Raw genomic sequence first — 1456 nt, 5'->3', positions numbered from 1 at the left:
AGATTTTACATTTTTCAGTCTATATCAAGAAAATACACAGGCTGATGTAATTAAGCTGCAATTTCATTAAGACTCAGAAGTCATTGTGGTGTTTAAACACTAGGGGGAGACGTGCGCACATTTGATGATGATGAATAATACAGGCTTTTGTGTTAGTTACCCTACGTTACCTGGCATCTTTCAGTATCTGTTTAATAAAGCAGTAAAAGGAGGAAAAAGTAGAAGAGAAAGAATTTGATTTGCCATATACAGCTTTTTTTCAGGTATCATTTCAGTCCTGTCACTCGCAACTTAGAAGTTTCACATGAATGTGTCATCAATCAGAGACCATTTTCTGGAGAAAAGTTTAAAGATTCATGTAGAGGTGCATCTCTACATCAGAATAACATTGCTAAGTAAATTTATTTACTGGTTTATTGAATGAAGGCAGACGTGTATCGGTTTCTCAAAAAAGTTCAATATAAGACGGGTGAAAACTTATTTTGAGTACAGACTGCTTTGTTTGGGTATTGCTTGTTTGAATGGGGACAATTGTTGAGTATAAATAACACCAAAAACTGTAACATTTATAGCCTGAGCTAATTTGCAATACATCTATCCAGTCGGCAGTCCTTAACATACTCAGTTATTGTTAAAGAAGCTGGCTGCACAGAGCGTGCTGTCTCAAAGCATAATAATGTGAAGTTTATTGCAAAAAAAAGGGTGGGATGGAAGAAGACTCGCACAAGGCGTGGAATTAGTGCTTCACAAGCTACCAGATATATCCAGGAATGGGCAACAACTAGCACTTTACTTGAGTTAAGCCAGTGGAACCCAAAGTCTGGATGGAGACCCCACTTTGGGTCACCACTTTGTAATTGTGGAGTGCTAAGATGCAAAGATCAACCTAAATAATAAACATGTCTAAAGTAAAGCATATTGTTACTATTAACATTCTTATAGTTTGGCATAGCTTTAGAATAGATAAAAGCATCATGTTCACCCATGTGTTAGCTGTTGTTGCTGCTTATGTTGTCATTGTTCCCCATTTGTAGCTGATTCAAAGAGCTGAAGTCCCCAGTGTAGAAAAGTTTGGAATATAAACCACTCCTGAAACAGAGACAACTTCATAAAAATAGTACCTGAGCTAAAAAGAGGGCTTGTTTATGGAACTGCCTAGTTTATTATCGTCTTAAAAATGGTCAGTTTTTAACCTGAAAATAAAGATAGCATTGCCTTACATGCCTTAAATGCAGAAGGAGCTTCAAGCAAGAACAGAGGAAATATATTGTGCAGCATATAGAAATATTTTTCACTGAATGAATATTTTTATAATAGAAATAAAAGGTGAATGGACTTATGCAATATTTGCATTTTCTTAAACTTTTTCATGTTTTCTTTTGTATCAAAATACAAGCTTGGTGTTTATTACCAAGTGCTCATGAAGCCATTTTGGTTTTCTGCAATATTAACATTC

The sequence above is a fragment of the Poecilia formosa genome, unplaced genomic scaffold (assembly GCF_000485575.1).
Source record: "Poecilia formosa unplaced genomic scaffold, Poecilia_formosa-5.1.2 Scaffold1433, whole genome shotgun sequence".
NCBI classification, from domain to species: domain Eukaryota; kingdom Metazoa; phylum Chordata; class Actinopteri; order Cyprinodontiformes; family Poeciliidae; genus Poecilia; species Poecilia formosa.
Note: the sequence above shows the minus strand (reverse complement) of the source record.